This window comes from Schistocerca cancellata, chromosome 5 (assembly GCF_023864275.1).
Source record: "Schistocerca cancellata isolate TAMUIC-IGC-003103 chromosome 5, iqSchCanc2.1, whole genome shotgun sequence".
NCBI lineage: Eukaryota > Metazoa > Arthropoda > Insecta > Orthoptera > Acrididae > Schistocerca > Schistocerca cancellata.
In genome coordinates, this window is record NC_064630.1 from 507,415,748 (window position 1) to 507,434,939 (window position 19,192).

Below are 19,192 nucleotides of genomic sequence, written 5' to 3' on the forward strand. Positions count from 1 at the left end.
TCACCCCCACCCCAGCATTAGGGGTGTTACCATTGTCTTTTTCTCTAAGTGTTTACGGATGTCACGTTTTCGTTGAAATTGCTCCAGATGTTCCACAGCTGTGCTTTTTTCGAACTTTAAATTTTAGTGGCCTTTTTTCCCCGAAACAGTGCAGCAATTACAAATGCTTACTAAAGTTAGTGAAGACAGGTACATCTTAAGTATTCACTATTTTATCTGTACTAATAAATTTGTAAAACCCGTCGTGTCTGTCCGTCTGTCTTTGAACACGCTAATCCCCAAAACTGTTTGACGAATTTTCCTCAGGTAATTTGAGCATAGGTTGGGACACCGTACAGGACTCAGTTCATCAAAATCCGACAACGAAAAAAAAGTTGTCATGATTTAGAAGTTTTAGTAAAACTTTGTCTGTCTGTGTGAACACGCTAATCTCCAAAACTAACAGAAGGGTTTTTATGAGATTTTCATTGGTAGCTTCAGCGCAGCTAGGAGCATAGTATAGACTATATTTTTTTCAAAATCGGGTCACAAAAAAGATTTTATGCGTTTTGTAAAATTGTATATTTGTACATATGCATTTATGTTCCACATCTCTTCCGAAATCACTGAAACGATTTCAAACAAACTTGATGCACATATCACTGTCTGAAGTAATCGTTTGCGGATAAGAACCGCCTACATATCAAAGTGTTAGGATGAAGGTGAAAAGAATTGTAGGCTATGACGTCCAAATATCCAGTGTTTAAGAACAAGAGCACTTTGTGATTTGCAACAAACTTAACAGGCAGTTTCAAACTTTTACGAAACTTTTTCTTGCTTTCACATGTTCTGGATCCGTCAATTTATACTGCGTGTAAAAAGAGTACGTATACGAAATTTTAGTGTGTTTAGAGTATATAAAAAGAAAGTTTTTATGTGGTAAAAACGTCACATATAGACGGTTTTCCCGCTGGATCCATGAAGTTGCTGACATTAGTGACGTTCAGAGGCAATATTCAAGTTGCCGCGCAATCAGTGGCCCGTTTGTCTGAAGCTGCAGCCGTTACTCGTAAAACGTCTGGTTGCTCTGATCGTATTATACAGTTATTAGCACCAAGATGCCAGTGTTGTATTAATGTAAACGGATGGCATTTTCAGCAACCTCTGTAAAACAATATTCACCACACAGCAGTTTCAACACCGCCTCTGAACATCACTAGCATCAAATCCTTAATGGACGTCTAGAGGGAAAACGGTGTACGTGTGACATTTGTCACAAGAAAGTTTCTTTTTGTCACCTCTACATATTCTAAAAGTTGGCATACGTAGTATTTTATATGCTATATTTATGCAGGAAAGTTGTGCCTTACGCGTCCCCCTCACAGAATTTTTTTCTAGGCAGGAACTGTAGGGGGTTACTGCGTTTGCTTGAGATTACTACAGGCTATCCATAGTTCCCGCCATCAACCCCCAAAGGTTTCTAAAGGTGTGATAGTCATTTCCCTGTAGCAGGCTGTATGTTTATCGAGTATGGTTGAAATGCTAGAACTAACCCACTCACCCAAGTTCTATGAACACATTCGAAATGGGTCCGAATCCACTGACGACGGTTGTGTGCACATCTCTGACTTCCAAAAGGGGTTTTTAAAAGTTGCGTCCCAACACTGGCAGAGTCCGCTTTCCCCCTCGCGGAATTCGCTACAATCTGGACGCCCACTCCAGTCGCCACTTCCGCTAATAGGATTAAATAGACGAAACGCCGGGGCCCGGGTGCGCTGCGACCCCTTCCTCTTGTGTTCGCTCCAGCTACCCCCGACTTTCTGCGCGGTTCCATATCTGCCATCTTGGAATAGTTCCAGAAGCGATCAAGAGGTCAACGCCGCGCTCCTCTCTCTCTCTTTTTTCTTTGTAAAATACTTACGATAGAAATTTAGGACATTATTAACATAAAATGACACCGGTCTAATCTTTGTCTGGTTACAAAGCAACTGCGACACTTAAGAATGTATCTTTGTTCACTTTTTACATGAAACTGACAAAAATACATGTATAAGAACATCAATACCACTGACAAATTTGCGGTAATCGGCAACCTACTGTCAAAGTGCGGCATTATTTTCGGAACAGGACATCACAGGCTACCACGTCATCCAGGAAAGTATACGATCTGTTCTAGTACTGTCATTTAATAATGTAATAATTACATTGTTTAACTCTTTAACAGGTATAGCATACAGGAACGTGTATAGCGTTTGATTTGTCTGACGCAAAACACCGATTGCTTAAGGGATGGAAGCATCACTTCGTTTCGCACACTCTAATTATTTCATTTAGTCTTATAAGTGGTCTTCGATTTCCAAGCTCTCGATTTATGTGACTGCTTTTGTGCTATTCCACGACTACCAGGAGGAACCTCGAGATATCCGTAAATATTTTTGTTTACAAACGGCAGTGTTTTTGTGCTCCTGTAGTTGCAATATTCATCAATTTTCGGTAGTCTTGATGAATGACATACTTGTGTAAATAAATAACTGAAAATATTAAAAGGATGTGTACACTGTACTTTGTAACTCTATACGTTTTAACAATTTGAGTACCACTGGTTCCTGCCTGAAACCACGATTTTTAAGTGCCAGTGTCTTTCGCATGAAAGCTCTGATGATGCTATTGCAAGACAGATATGTAGTGGTACACTGAGGTACTTCTATGAAAATAGTGCATTGGAACAGGCACGTAACAGCGCTCGAAACAACAGTTGGTGCGAAGGTGTATAGTTAAGGTTTTCTTTATATTATTGGTATTCAAAGGGGGAAAGAGCCGCTAAATACGCTTCAGTGATGTTTGGAAAGTTTATTGTATTTAATATTTGTGATTCAGTGAACTGATGTCCTTTGATTACATGTAATTTGATACGCTGTGCCACACAGGAGACCGCGAGTGAACTTATTTAGTGCCCTTCATGTATTCCTCGCAATATCTCATCACCTGTTCATTTTGTTTCTTCTTACGTTCTTCAGTCCATCTTGTCGGGCGAGTTACGTGGGGAATTTGTTTTTGTGTATCGGAATTACGGGCCTACATTTCGATGTATTTCAAACGATTTTTCCATAGTTATTAGCGTCGTTTAGATCTTCTTTACTTTCAGTTGGCCAGCTGCGAGTTTTCATTAATAGGAGAAGGTTCAGAATCTTTTTCTTTAGGTATTTCTTGCCCATTCTATTTTTGTGAACATAAAAGTTTATAGTAATCATTTGCCGTGCTTTCCTCTGTTTTTTGCCTCGTAAATTAACATATTTTGAGTGATTACTTTTTCAACGAAATTCCATTTTCGTATTTCGATCCGAAAATTGGTCTAACGCGGTATTTAGGCACAAGCCATGTAAATGATAAATATGATCATATTTGTGAAATAAAAACGGCATTGATGAAATTTGGAGTGCCAACAACTAGCAATAATCGCACCTCAGTTATACTTCATTGGTTACGATATTGCCACTGCGCAAAGATTTTGGAGTGCCCCTATAAGTTGAGGCCTCGTCTCTTTAATGTTGCGACACTGCATCTCCACAGAAATTCCAAGCAGGGAGTCTTCCATTAGAAAGTGTACAATCAGCTGGTATATAAAAGGACATAATACGAGAGTATTCCATAAAAATCTTGATGTTGCTACAGTAGCACGAAAGAGTTATTTGTCGCTTGGACAAACATGTGCTTAGCGTATGGCGGCCGATATTATGTTGTACCTCTCAATTGCCGATACCAACGATTTTACCTCCTTTTCAATGACATGACAACAGTGAGCGTAGTACATAGTTCGTCAGTCAACTTATCAAGGTATATGGGGTCCACGCAATCTAACAGAGGGTCAGCGTATTCTCGTCATCACCGATTTTGTCCACATTTATGACAGATGCAGAGCTTGGCCAGAAATGAAAGTGACAGAAATGGGAGCTCCAGGTGGCTAAGCGTTCAGAAAAGATAGCATTTTCGACGCGGGTCGGGTGAGGCATGAGCCATCTATGGTAGTGTACCTAGCAGAAAGTGGTTGGCGCAGCGGTAAGAGTACAGAACGGTAATCTGAAGGGTCTTCCGATCGAGTACCTACGTGGAAACGTTTTTTTAAATTTTTTTCAGTTTTTACGTTACTAATGAAGCAAATAAACCGAAATAATGCTCACTATATTGTATTTATTAATAGCTTCATAAAAGGCATGACAAGGAAAGACAAAAGAAAAACCTGAGATTGCAAATAAATTACGATGAATAACACCCCAGAAGGTGTAAATCAACAACTGTAAAATAATGAAAGTCTCTATTTTTGTTTACGAAGTTCTCGTTGTAGAAATTTATTTGTAATCCCAAGTTTCCATTTTGCCTTTTGTTTTCGTGCCTGTTAGGAAAATATTAATAAATACCACATATCGAGCATTATTTCTGTTTGTTGGCACTATACGTAACGCAAAAATTGAAAATGAATAAAAGAAAGATTACTACGTAGGTATTCGACACTACGACTTTCGGCTTGCCGTAGTGTACCCGCTTCGCTGCGTCAACCGCTGCCTGAAAACTACGCTGTCATAGATAACTCGTGTATCATCCGACGCGCGCCAAAAATGTTATTTCTCTTAACGCCTGGCCATCTTCTGTCACTCACATTTCTGGTCAAGCCCTGAATATACCGTAAATTTTGACGAAACCGTTGATGACGAGTAGGCACGGTCTCCTTGCAAGTTGACACACGGCGCAGTGGCTAATGGGAGCGACCGTTAGTGGGAAATGCCTATATGATGGCTCCCATCGGTTACTGTACCGAGTGTTAACTTAATTTTCGCGGACAGTATTTCGCCACTGTTCCTCATAACCTATACAGGGTGTTACAAAATGGTACGGCCAAACTTTCAGGAAACATTCCCCACACACAAATAAAGAAAAGATGTTATGTGGACATGTGTCCGGAAACGCTTAATTTCCATGTTAGAGCTCATTTTAGTTTCGCCAGTATGTTCTTCCACCTACGCTCAATGGAGCACGTTATCATGATTTCATACGGGATACTCTACCTGTGCTGCTAGAGCATGTGCCTGTACAAGTACGACACAACATGTGGTTCATGCACGATGGAGCTCCTGCACATTTCAGTCGAAGTGTTCGTACACTTCTCAACAACAGATTCGGTGACCGATGGATTGGTAGAGGCGGACCAATTCCATGGCCTCCACGCTCTCCTGACCTCAACCCTCTTGACTTTCATTTATGGGGGCATTTGAAAGCTCTTGTCTACGCAACCCCGGTACCAAATGTAGAGACTCTTCGTGCTCGTATTGTGGACGGCTGTGATACAATACGCCATTCTCCAGGGCTGCATCAGCGCATCAGGGATTCCATGCGACGGAGGGTGGATGCATGTATCCTCGCTAACGGAGGACATTTTGAACATTTCCTGTAACAAAGTGTTTGAAGTCACGCTGGTACGTTCTGTTGCTGTGTGTTTCCATTCCATGATTAATGTGATTTGAAGAGAAGTAATAAAATGAGCTCTAACATGGAAAGTAAGCGTTTCCGGACACATGTCCACATGACATATTTTCTTTCTTTGTGCGTGAGGAATGTTTCCTGAAAGTTTGGCCGTACCTTTTTGTAACACCCTGTATACACCATACTGGTCCCCGTAATGTGAATCGACAGTGTGTATTTGAGCATCATTAAATGTAGTATATACTACGTGACCTAATCGCCATACACAAATTTTTAAGTGTAACAGTTAGAAAGGAAAATAAATGATTAACCTCTTGTCCATCATGAGGTTGCTAGAATATTGTCTGTGTTTGTGCCGCTCGACATCCATGTTATTTACGCTTTTCGAGGTAATTAGGGGCAGAGTACAAGCTCGCATCGGACAAGATCTTGGCACTTGTCTGGAATGTTTTTAGGAAAACGATGAGGAATCCTCGTCCGGACGGCAGGACGATAGTTTGGACCCCGCGGCATCGCAGAGCGAGTCGAGTGTTTTGGATGACTGCGACACTTAGTAACTGTAAGGTACCGATGAGAGGCGCAACACGTAAGGAATATATAAAAAATACTCATACAAACATTTTGAATGAAACCCTCACACCAAAATAAAGTTTGTAGTAACATGTGGCCTAAAATCTTTTGTTTTTGGATTAATAATGAAAATTTGCTTCCAGAGCGTCCATACGAAGTGATGAGTGGTAGCGACTGGCGATCTCGAATCAGTTCTGTATCTCCAGAAGGCTAGTGACACTGCTCCTTACAAACGGCACTTAATCAAAGTGCGTGCCTATGGAATATCGTCTCACAGTCAAATGGTTCAAATGGATCTAAGCCCTATGGGACTTAACATCTGAGGTCATCAGTCCCCTAGACTTGAACTACTTAAACCTAACTAACCTAAGGACATCACACACATCCATGCCCGAGGCATGATTCGAACCTGCGACCGTAGCAGCAGCGCGGTTCCGGACGGAAGCGCCTAGAACCGCTCTACCACAGCGGCCAGCTCTCACAGTGATATGTGCATCTTGGTTCGTATTTCATGTCATCAACGTAACAGTTCTTAGTAACTGGTGGAAGTCCATCGAGAGAAACGGAAATGATACCGTAGGTTCCCCAAAAAGGGTTACAGGTCACTTATAAAGTGCAACAGGTCTACTAAAGAACTGCGTACACTACGCTTGTCCGTTCTCTTCTGGAGTATCGCAGTGTGGTATTGGATGCGTATCAGATAAGATCGACGGAGGTTTAAAATAATAAAATAAGATGATTGTCGTCATAAAATAAAAGAAATCCGAGCTCGGCACGGAAAGATTTAGGTGTTCATTTTTTCCACGTGCTATTCGAAAGTGAGTTGGACGAGAAATAGCCTGAAAGTGCTTCTTTAAACCCTTTACTAAGCACTAAATTGTAAATTACAGAGAATATGTAGATGTAAAGCAACATCCAACAAGTGAAGTTTGTAACTGAAAATTTTGTTAGACTGGATAATCAGAAGATATAAACGACAGAAGTAAGTATGTTAATGTGTTCATTATATCTTCTGTTGATAGACGTACAGTCACATTATTATTTTTGTGTACGTTTGATGTTTATCTGCTATGAACGGTTCACCATGTGTAGTGTAACAGAAGTATTATCACCAATAGTGGTGAGTTACTAATTAGAGTTCCGTTTAACGGCGGAATGATACATATTTCTTGAGTAGGGAGACATCTGTACGGCTGGCCGACTCGTAATAAACATTGTTTCGCGGCCGTTAGCCACTAGTCACTTGAATCAGCAGTTGTCTTGTGACAGCCAGAGCGAGAGCACCAGCAGCAGCGAGTACTGTTTGTATAAAGCGTTTTTGTACTTATTTGCTGCGCTTAGCTTTTAAATAGTTTTTCTGGGAAAACCTAGCGTAGTTTTCGCGTCTCGTATTTCAGTGAGTGTTTCTTGATTATCAGAGTAGCTCATCAGAAGATTATCTTGGGAATTTGTCACCGTATAGGGTAGGGTAAACATGGTCATGTGTAGGGACTGTGGTTGTTGTGAGCGGACGCAAGGAGAATTGGCCACTCTTCGGGGGCAGGTGGAGGCTTTGTCTGTTAGGCTCATCGAGCTCGAGGCGCAGGCGTCGGCTCGTAGTGGCGTTGGGGCAACTGTGGTGAGACCTATGCCTACTTCGGTGGCCTTGGAATCACATGGAACCCCTGATGTCGCTGCGTCTTCCGGCAGTGAGCATCTTACCGGTCAGCCATCACTCCAGGGTGAATGGCGGACAGTGGTGGGCTCGCGCGTGCCTGGCCGAAAGGCGAAGGTGGGATCTGGCCGCGTGGCAGCTGCCTTACCCCTTTCCAACAGGTACGGGGTGCTTCCTAGTGGTGATGACATCGTTTGCGAGCCACCACAGGATGCCTCGCCTGTTGGGCCAGTGGCCGATTCTCCGGCAAGGTCCCGACAGTCACAGAGGGCGGGCCTATTAGTTATAGGGAGCTCCAACGTTAGGCGGGTTATGGAGCCCCTCAGGAAAATAGCGGGTAGGTCGGGGAAGAATGCCAGTGTGCACTCGGTGTGCTTGCCGGGGGGTCTCGTCCGTAATGTGGAGGAGGCCCTTCCGGCAGCTATTGAACGCACTGGGTGTGACCGGCTGCAGATAGTAGCACATGTCGGAACGAATGACGCCTGCCGCTTGGGTTCTGAGGCCATCCTTGGTTCCTTCCGGCGGCTGGCTGATTTGGTGAAGACAACCAGCATCGCACGCGGAGTGCAAGCTGAGCTTAATATCTGCAGCATAGTGCCCAGAGTCGATCGCGGTCCTCTGGTTTGGAGCCGTGTGGAGGGTCTAAACCAGAGGCTCAGACGACTCTGCGACTATAATGGTTGCAAATTCATCGACCTCCGTTATTGGGTGGAGAACTGTAGGGCCCCCCTAGACAGGTCAGGCGTGCACTACACACCGGAAGCAGCTACTAGGGTAGCAGAGTACGTGTGGCGTGCACACGGGGGTTTTTTAGGTTAGAGGGACCCCCCCCCCCCCTCTGGGCGAAACGATAAAATACCTGACGGCTTACCAGAGAGGACATTATCATCGTTGATAAAGAACGTCCGTCCTCAGAGACCAAAAACAGGAAAAGTTAACGTAATATTGGTAAACTGCAGGAGTATCCAGGGCAAGGTTCCTGAATTAGTATCTCTTATTGAAGGAAATAGTGCGCATATAGTATTAGGAACGGAAAGTTGGTTAAAACCGGAAGTGAACAGTAACGAAATCCTAGACACAGAATGGAATATATACCGCAAGGATAGGATAAACGCCAATGGTGGAGGAGTATTTATAGCAGTAAAGAATTCAATAATATCCAGTGAAGTTATTAGCGAATGCGAATGTGAAATAATCTGGGTTAAGCTAAGTATCAAAGGTGGGTCAGATATGATAGTCGGATGCTTCTATAGACCACCTGCATCAGCAACCGTAGTAGTTGAGCGCCTCAGAGAGAACCTGCAGAACGTCGTGAAGAAGTTTCGTGATCATACTATTGTAATAGGGGGAGACTTCAATCTACCAGGTATAGAATGGGATAGTCACACAATCAGAACTGGAGCCAGGGACAGAGACTCTTGTGACATTATCCTGACTGCCTTGTCCGAGAATTACTTCGAGCAGATAGTTAGAGAACCAACTCGTGAAGCTAACGTTTTAGACCTCATAGCAACAAATAGACCGGAACTTTTCGACTCCGTGAATGTAGAAGAGGGTATCAGTGATCATAAGTCAGTGGTTGCATCAATGACTACAAGTGTAATAAGAAATGCCAAGAAAGGAAGGAAAATATATTTGCTTAACAAGAGTGATAGGGCACAAATCGCAGAATATCTGAGTGACCACCATCAAACGTTCATTTCTGAGGAAGAGGATGTGGAACAAAAATGGAAAAAATTCAGAAACATCGTCCAGTACGCCTTAGATAAGTTCGTACCGACTAAGGTCCAAAGCGAGGGGAAAGATCCACCGTGGTATAACAATCATGTACGAAAGGTACTACGGAAACAAAGAAAGCTTCATCATAGGTTTAAGAGTAGTCGAATCATAGCTGATAAGGAAAAGCTGAACAAAGCGAAAAAGAGCGTAAAGAGAGCAATGAGAGAAGCATTCAACAAATTCGAACGTAAAACATTGGCAAACAATCTAAACAAGAACCCTAAAAAGTTTTGGTCATATGTAAAATCGGTAAGCGGATCTAAATCCCCTATTCAGTCACTCGTTGACCACGATGGCACCGAAACAGAGGACGACCGAAGAAAGGCAGAAATACTGAATTCAGTGTTCCGAAACTGTTTCACTGCGGAAAATCGTAACACGGTCCCTGACTTCAGCCGTCGCACGGACGCCAAAATGGAAAATATTGAAATAAACGATATCGGAATTGAAAAACAACTGCTATCACTTAGTAGCGGAAAAGCATCCGGACCAGACGAGATACCCTTAAGATTCTACAGTGATTATGCTAAAGAACTTGCCCCCTTTCTATCAGCAATTTATCGTAGATCGCTGGAAGAACGTAAAGTACCTAGTGACTGGAAGAAAGCGCAGGTCGTTCCCATTTTCAAGAAGGGTCATAAATCAGATGCGAATAATTATAGGCCTATTTCGCTTACGTCAATCTGTTGTAGAATAATGGAACATGTTTTGTGTTCTCGTATTATGACGTTCTTAGATAATACAAATCTCCTTCATCATAACCAACATGGATTCCGCAAACAGAGATCATGTGAAACTCAGCTCGCCCTATTTGCCCAAGAAATTCACAGTGCCGTAGACACTGGCGAGCAGATTGATGCCGTATTCCTGGACTTCAGGAAGGCATTTGATACGGTTCCGCACTTACGTTTAGTGAAAAAAATACGAGCTTACGGAATATCGGACCAGGTTTGTGATTGGATTCAGGATTTCCTAGAAGAAAGAACACAACATGTCATTCTTAACGGTTCAAAATCTGCAGATGTAGAGGTAATTTCGGGAGTACCGCAAGGAAGCGTGATAGGACCTTTATTGTTTACAATATACATAAATGACTTAGTTGACAACATCGGTAGCTCCGTGAGGCTATTTGCAGATGACACAGTTGTCTACAAGAAAGTAGCAACATCAGAAGACTCGTACGTACTCCAGGAAGACCTGCAGAGGATTAATGCATGGTGCGACAGCTGGCAGCTTTCTCTAAACGTAGATAAATGTAATATAATGCGCATACATAGGGGCAGAAATCCATTCCAGTACGATTATGCCATAGGTGGTAAATCATTGGAAGCGGTAACGACCGTAAAATACTTAGGAGTTACTATCCGGAGCGATCTGAAGTGGAATGATCACATAAAACAAATAGTGGGAAAAGCAGGCGCCAGGTTGAGATTCATAGGAAGAATTCTAAGAAAATGTGACTCATCGACGAAAGAAGTAGCTTACAAAACGCTTGTTCGTCCGATTCTTGAGTATTGCTCATCAGTATGGGACCCTTACCAGGTTGGATTAATAGAAGAGATAGACATGATCCAGCGAAAAGCAGCGCGATTCGTCATGGGGACATTTAGTCAGCGCGAGAGCGTTACGGAGATGCTGAACAAGCTCCAGTGGCGGACACTTCAAGAAAGGCGTTACGCAATACGGAGAGGTTTATTATCGAAATTACGAGAGAGCACATTCCGGGAAGAGATGGGCAACATATTACTACCGCCCACATATATCTCGCGTAATGATCACAACGAAAAGATCCGAGAAATTAGAGCAAATACGGAGACTTACAAGCAGTCGTTCTTCCCACGCACAATTCGTGAATGGAACAGGGAAGGGGGGATCAGATAGTGGTACAATAAGTACCCTCCGCCACACACCGTAAGGTGGCTCGCGGAGTATAGATGTAGATGTAGAGACTACACATCTGTATGACAATGCATACAGAAGGCAGCCGAGTCAGTGATGAATCTAGGTAGACCGAAATTGACGCGGCCGTCGGACTATGGAGAATATGCGGTCAGCAGGCTGTTCAACAAGGTCCATACGGGAGTCGACGCTTGCAAGACAGTACACTAGCAGAACACCCACCAAATGGGAACTTTTGCCATTGATTTGTTGCGTAAACTATATCTTCTATCTTTTTTACAAGTGATGAAACATTTGGAAAAGATGTAATTGCGAATTTTTAACATAAATTTGTGCCATCACAATGGATGTTATCTACCATTTTGATGAACTGATGGGGGGCGGCCCAATTTCATGGTCTGTACGTTCCACAGACCTCAAGCCTTTGATTATCATTCCGTAGGTCCATGTAAAACATGTGTTTTCTGCAACATACATTACTATTATCCGGAACTTTCATGCACATGTCAATAAAGTGTGAGAAATCGTTTCGCCCGGGAGGGTACGAAGGAATGCGACGTTCATGATACGTCAAGTGCATGCCTTTGAAGAATGAAGCGAAGAACATTTTGAACATTCAGTTAGAGTTAATTACCTGAGAAAGTTTTAAATTTTCTTTTATTTGATAGGATTTAATGACTTGAGAACTCTTTAAACTATTCTTTCATCAATAACTCCAAAACGTAGGATTCGTATTATATTTAATGCCCTTTTTCCTTGTTTTGGCGTGCGGAATACGCCACCGGAAGCCGAACAAGGTGGCGCAACGGCAAGATACTGACTGGTCGCGTATTATGGAGGACGGCCGTTCAATCACCGTCCGTCTCTCCATATTTAGTAGCTTTTTCATTGTTTCTTTCAGTAACTTGAGGGAAATTCCGGCTCGGGTCCTTTGAAAAGGTCTCGGCAATTTTCATTTCTCATCTTTCCCCCATCTGAAATCGTGTTTTTTCTCTAATGACCTCGTCATCGACAGGATCTTAAATGGTAATCATCCTCCTTTCATCCCTTTCATCCTAACTGGAAACAAAATTCCAGTCGATAACCGTATTGCACTGGTGTCATTGCGACAACTGTTAAATCGTCTGCAGGTCGGATTAATGAGAGAGATCGAATTAATTCAGAGCCTTGATGCTAATCATCTGTTCCGTACTGTACGAGAGTGTTACAGACGTCTTCAAGAATGTTACAGGAGATGCCCAGGGATTTTGCATAGGAATCCGTGGAAGACGACGTTCTTTTCGTGGAATGCTATGGGACATTTAAAAAGAGAAGAAAACATAGTGGACAGAGTGTTAGGCATTTCTATTGTCCACTCATTTACAATGCGCAAGAACTATGAGATCAAGATCAACAAGATTAGGATGCCATAAGGAGGAATGAAGTAATTTTTGGTGTTCTCTGGTGGGACAAGAAAGGGGAGAAAAATACCGATACACAGTACTCTCAGTGACGCACCGTACAGTGGCTTCTGCAAAACATTTGGAAACGTTTACATCTGGCAGAAAACCAGTGCCCCTAGCTACACGTTCCAGAACAATCGTTTTCTCGAATCAGATCGACTTCCCCAGAGGTTATCGAATCGGAGTGACAGTGCGCTCTATCTCTCGACCTCCCTGCCACAGGACGTTATCAGAGAAGCAGAACAACTGTTGCCATTACTACGCGCAACGCGCTCGGATGTATTTTTGCTGTTCCTCTCCTGACATGGGCATATCTCCTTGTGTACGCGATTATTTGCACACTATTTGGTGTTCGCGCTGCAAGGAGAATGGCAAAGAACGAATCCATAGCTTTATTCTCTGCTAGTTCTAGAACCTGATGGCAGCTTACCAAGACACAGGAACATAGATGCAACATAAATTTAGTGTTCTTTGTGCCCGTGTATCTTCTACTGTAAGACGGAAAGCGTAGAGATACGTCTTGGATTGTATCATGTAAGCAAATTGATTATCTTTTGCAAAAAAGAGTAGTCCTAAATCCGTTTTAGTTATACTTCTGTGTCCCATTACGTTCTCGATAAAGCGGCTGTAAGAGAGCTCTGAGAAACAGCAGTTTTACAAGCCGTGGGAAGCTGCTGCCAGCGGGTCATCCGTACTTGACATCTCAGTTTCTCTCATCAGCTCACGTTGTTATCCGTTTATGTTCCCAGGCAAAGCCGATCATCAGCGTACCCCGCGTGCATTCTGTCATTGATGTATGGAAGAGGAGAGGAGAAGTACGTAATTATGCATGACTGATTATGCAGTTCCGTTATACAGTATATATATTAAACTTACGTTTCTGTGACTTTCCTAAATCGCTTAAGGTGAACGTCAGGGTAATTCCTTTGAAAGAAAGCCGCCGTTTTCATTCTCTATTCTTCCTGAAAATAAACTTGTGCTTCGTCGCTGATGACCTCGTTTTTGTTTTCAAACGTAAAACAAAGGCAGTTTTTCGAGCGGCAGTTTGATAATTTAATGTTATCCGGATACGTTTCGCTTTATATTTTAAAAAAGCATTTACAGTATTCTTGCCGTATTGTGCCATGTTTTTGTTTTGTTTTACTGTAATGTCTGTGGAGTAATAACTGTCTGATCAAATTTTTCGTGCTTTGAACGGTAAGATACACTTGCTTTCATTTTTATTAGATCTCCTTTGCCTTTCACGGTGTTTAGCCGCGCCAGCTCGCTTTGAAATTAATAATACCACTGAATTTCACGCTGTCTTTACGTATGTCCTATTCTTGCTGATTTTCGTTTTCATGGATCTCGCTACTGCAGCATGTAACATTTGGTATTAATATCAACTCTCACAACCGCTTTCATTTTGCGAGAAATTGTAAGGGTGGCGAGCACCAAACTAGTATAAATTACTCTTGTAGGAACTCTTACTTCTTTAGTCTGGACTACTTTAGTACGGTTCTAGGCGCTTCAGTCTGGAACCGCGCGACCGCTACGCTCGCAGGTTCGAATCCTGTCTCGGGCATGGATGTGTGTGCTGTCTTTAGTAATATACGTTCTGTAGTAATATACTTTTTTAGTAACTCTTGGAGAGCTCAATTTCTTTTTACTTCTTTAGTTGTAATTAAAGTAGTAACGCCTTTTTATTAAGAACTAAGCCATTTCTTCACACTGCTGGCACGTGAATTACGTTCCTTCCCGGAAAATATTGATTGTCGGCAGACATTATTGCGTAATTTATGTTCATCGCTATAATTTTAGAAGCTAGAAAGGAGTATTAAATTGTTAACCCCGCCATGTACAGCTACCAACGTCCATTGCTGGTTGGTGACACGTGTTAATTTAAGCGCCAGCAACGTGGAGGTAGCCAAGAAACGTTCAAAAAACATACCAGGAAATGAAAAAGAGCGGTTTGTTGAAATAATAAAAAAGTGCATAACAACTATTGAACCTAAAAAGCACGATATCATCATGTTAAAAAGGAAAAAGGATGCATGGGAAAAATGCACGAAAGCAAAGAAAATGAGAGCTAAATGTAATCAAGAACAATTTCAAACTGGCGGTGGAGGGGTGAGACGAAGATCGACGGTATAAGTCAAATAGTTGTTGATATGAACCCACAAGTTTGCGAGGTGATAGTTGGAGTTAACGACAATGTCACGCCTGAAGATAATGTGATACTTTCAAGCAAGTTTGATGATGATAACTGCTCTGAAGGTAGCAAAGAAACTACTGGGTGGAACTTTATCCCATAGTCGTGAACCTTGGCCATCATTCCCAGGTGGGAGCTTATCAGAAGATGCGCCCTGCAAAAGAGGGAGAGAATATGCGCTTGTAGTGTCGAAAAATGCAGACGAGCTTCATTTCGTAAAAATGCGTCTAATACGAGAGGAATACAATGCAAAAATGTTATTAATAGAAAGACAAAGAGAAATAATGGAAGAAGAGCATAACCTTAAAATGAAAATTATGAATAAGTTCTAGAACGCAATGGAGCAAACTTCAGGTTCTAGTTCTTTAGCCAATGTGCTCGAGAAATTTGGACTTTTGAGAATGAATAAGAAAAAATATTAATATGTATAAAATATCTTTTATTTCCTTGATATTTTTTCAAATGGGTTCTTGTGTTTATTATTTCAGCATCGGTACTAATTTTTGTTAACACTACATTCTAATATTTATCTGAATTTGCAATATTATAAAATAAGTCTTTTTTTAGCAATAATCGAAACATTGTATGACTTTGTGTACTCAATTAAGAAATAAAATGAGAATGTTAGTCCCCTAGCAAAAAAATAAGAAAGGAAAAGAGAACATAGCTATAAAATTACACATAAATAAAGCACTGCGGTAGTGACAATGAGGTGGCTTACTCATTTATTTAAGATGGAAAAGTCTTTACACTAACTTATAATTTTACTAGCAATTTTAACAAAGATAATTAAGTATAATAGACCTTCTGACAGCTTGGTCTGTAGCCTCTGATTCTGGCTGAAACGCATACTGTTCGGTGTCATTCACCTCCACAGCATCAGGGTGAAACACATCTCTGACTTCTATTTCAAAGTTGTGTAAAACTGCAACAGCCGCAATAACATTCCTACACTTGTCTCGTTTAAATCGAATTATTTTAGTGAGAATTTGGAAACGTTTCTTCCAAACACCGAAATGTCGCTCTATTACACATCTGGTAGCAATAAGGGCTCTATTGTAGCGCCGTTCGGCTCCTGTGTGGGCTCGGAATACACGCGTCGTGAGATGTTTGAAGAGAGCATATTCAGTCTCCAACAAGTAACCCATCATATTGTGCATTTTCAAATTCTGCAGTAACTCTACTATCGTCCCAAACGCGTGCATCATGCGTGGAACCCGGCCAACGGCTTACCACGTTCAAAATCTTCATTTTGGCATCACAGATTATTTGTGTATTGATAGAAAAGAAATTCTTGTGATTTCTGTGTAGTTCTGCTTGTGCTCCAGAAGGACAAAGTATGGGTAAATCTGTGGCCCCTAAGACATTTGGGAATCCACCAGTTCGATAGAATTCCCGTTTCTTCTTTCATTCATTTTCCTGGCTCTGTGGCATGGACACCTACAGTGGCTTCAAGGCAATTAAACTGTTTATTACACTGTTAAAAGCTCTTCCAGCAGTAATACGATGGATATTAATAAGATCCCCTGCTACGATCTGATAAGTACCTGTGCGAAAGATTCGCAGTCCACAAAGAAGTTGCAGCTTATGAGACAATGCACGGCTCCTGTTAGAATTACGCTTCAGTAACGGCTGCAGCATACCAAGCACCAACTCGAAAGATTCCTTACGAAACCCAAACCGCTCTTTGAAATCACTGTCGCTATACATCACAAACGGGTCTCTTCTCTCCATTACAACCCTCAATCTTGGGATGTTCACCTCTTCCTCCATCTACATATATTCTTCGTAGTCCAGATAATCCATAGAATTCGAACTTAAAACACAGAACTCAAAGATCGCCCCTTCCTCTCTTATTTTACTCCTACTACTGCCTGGGAGTATATTTTGGCCCTATTTCCTCCTTAATTTACTAACGTAGTAGCGTACTCTTCAAGGGTGCTCTCCACCAGTAATGGAGTACGTAAATTTACTTCGGAAGTAAATGAAAAATTTACTGCTAAAGTAATTTACTCCTTCAGTTCAGTACTATCGACTGGAAGTCGCCGATTTCCTTCTCTCTTAATAACTTACTACTTTAGTTTCACTTATTGTTGGTTGGTGCTCGCTACCCTAAGTATTTTTCGTCTGTCGACTGTTTCACCTGTGAATCGTGTCTAGAAGTGTCGTCGTCTTTAATAATTATCTCTCTCTCTCTCTCTCGACCCCCTCTCTATCTCACCCTCTCTCTCTCTCTCTCTCTCTCTCTCTCTCTCTCTCTCTGTGTGTGTGTGTGTGTGTGTGTGTGTGTGTGCGCGCGCGCGTGCGTGTGCGTGAGGGAGGGAGGAAGCAGGTGTGTTATAATGTGTGTGTATCTGTACTTGTGTGTGTCTGACAGCACGCTTGTGTAATCGGAAAAGCGAATTCTCCTTAACGGGCAGGTCTGTGTGTGTGTGTGTGTGTGTGTGTGTGTGTGTGTGCGTGCGTGCGCGCGCATGCACGCACGTTTGAGTAACCGGAAAAGCATATTCTCCTTAACGGGCGTGTCAGTATAGCAAGCGGCGCACTTTTTTAAATTAACCGAAAACATTGTATATAAACATCCCGATAGCTGATCATTCGATATTGCCACACAGTTGCACGCTCAGCGCTTTTTCATCTCTTTCTCCCTCTCCCTTTTCTGCGTTCCCCCACTCCTCCCCATCCAGTGCCCCTCCCTCCCCTCCTCCATTGATCACTTTACAACCGGTCCCCTGCCCCTACTGCCCTCCTCACACCAGAAAACCACCCCTTACCCCCTACAGATACAGCCTAGTAGCAATTGCTGTTGTAATATAGTTAACAGAAGAGGGGGAAAAGAAAGAAACTTCCGGATCTGCACCACACTCCCGTGTCACTGACGCCTTATTTGCGTCATTAATTTAATGCACTCGCGATTCGGCGTAGTGCAGAGGCTGAGAGGTTGTGCTGGCACGTGGCCCAAAACTCTCCAGAGACACCGAAGAGACGGCCGAGACCGCATCTGACGGGCGATCTTCTTTGGTGTCGCGTGGTTCACTTAATTTAGCCTCTAGTTTAAACTGTACATTGAACTTTCAGTTAACTAATTATGAAACTCGTATCTCTGTTTTCAAAACAGATTTCTCCACCAGATGCCAGCTCGTTTGTGTTAAAAGAGGCCTTGTTAAACATTGAAAAATGAAGGACAAGTAATTGCAGCAGCGATCTTGCATGGCTTGATTGTTTGAATCCGCGAACAGGAATGTCTGTAAATGTAATTAATACCTCAAGATATCATGTCGCAAATTATGCACTATTCTCTCTTGCTTTTTATAGAAAAGTGTGGAAAGCTTATTACTATCCGATAATCACGGGACGGAATAGAGATTTTTTAAGTATTTCATCGACCATAAAGAAAACAGTCTGACACAAGTGGAAACCTGTGCAATTTAATTCACATTTATTGCAGCCGCTCTTGAAAAACTTTTATTCCATAACAATTTATGATCTCACGATCGTAATTAGTCAGTGCCTGAATTAAAACAGACGATAAGTCGTATTCTAAGACTGCAATAATCATCATTACATATTACCAATATATATCGTCAAGAAATATAGGGGACTTAACTCTTCAGCCTTTCCCGGCGAGATCTTTCCATGTGAAATAATCGGGTCTACTGCCGGATGTTTTTGTCGCTCTGGCACAATATTCCGGCCACGTAACTCGTTGTCTTCTTCAGGTGCTACCTGAGACTGCCGTGTTCCTCTGTTGAGCGTAATTTTTGTGCCTTGAGATGTCCACACCATTTCATTAAATTTTATGTTAAAACTGTTAACTTTCATTAGATCCGTTGCTAGTGTAGTTTGCACTGTTGCCAGTAATATTCGTCAGGTCATGTAAAACTACTGGATCAGTGCAGTGTAACTCAGACATACCCGTCTTGCCCTTGTAATTCTTTAAAAAAAGTGCAAATAAATGATTGAATGTTGAGGTTGGAGAGAAAGGGAGCCGATGTCCAGTGTTGACAGAAATTTAGGATTCACTTGAATTGCCCCGCACTGACGAATCTGGAGGGAGCTGCTTGTTTCCTCTACGTTTTACGACTTGAGGTGTTATCTAGTTACCCCCGCCGGGCATGGGTGTTGTTAGCGTAAGTTGGTTTAAGTAGTATGTAGGTCTAGAGACCGATGTCCTCAGCATTTTATTAAAAAATGGTTCAAATC

General features: G+C 42.1%; 1 protein-coding gene and 1 pseudogene across 1 annotated transcript in view; one reads left to right on the forward strand and one right to left on the reverse strand.

Moving 5' to 3' along the window:
* LOC126188636 (multiple PDZ domain protein) overlaps positions 1 to 19,192 on the forward strand; it is a 1,242,986-nt gene that overhangs the window by 164,687 nt on the left and 1,059,107 nt on the right. The window lies entirely within an intron of this gene.
* On the reverse strand, positions 3,296 to 3,486 carry LOC126189812 (U4 spliceosomal RNA; annotated as a pseudogene).